Genomic DNA, 329 nt, shown 5'->3' with positions numbered 1-329 from the left:
AGTATGGTTTACATTTTTCATTTATTTCTATGAAAATGTTCATATCATCTCTTATTTATAAGTCATAGGAAATAGTTGTGTTTCAGAAGTTTGTTATTTTGTATTTCATATGACAACTGACCTTGTTATACAGCAGTGATGATTTTGGATTATAGAACTATGCATTTTTTCAGAAGAAGTCAGTTGTGTAAATGAGCCTCATTAATTGTCAGTGTTAGTTCCCAGAAAAAAAACGTCTTTGGTTGAAGCGTAGTTTGAAACCATTTGTCTTTTTGTTTTGAAGTTCTACTGTTTCTCTATTTTTTTCGTGAAAAGTTTTAGAAGACAGG

At 29.8% G+C, this 329-nt stretch overlaps 1 protein-coding gene across 1 annotated transcript in view; it reads left to right on the top strand.

Moving 5' to 3' along the window:
- Window positions 1-329, top strand: part of LOC119586695 (ribonuclease P protein subunit p14-like) — a gene marked incomplete at its 5' end in the record, with an annotated part of 2,895 nt that overhangs the window by 463 nt on the left and 2,103 nt on the right.

This window comes from Penaeus monodon, chromosome 21 (assembly GCF_015228065.2).
Source record: "Penaeus monodon isolate SGIC_2016 chromosome 21, NSTDA_Pmon_1, whole genome shotgun sequence".
NCBI lineage: Eukaryota > Metazoa > Arthropoda > Malacostraca > Decapoda > Penaeidae > Penaeus > Penaeus monodon.
This window is presented reverse-complemented; position numbering and strand designations above follow the sequence as displayed.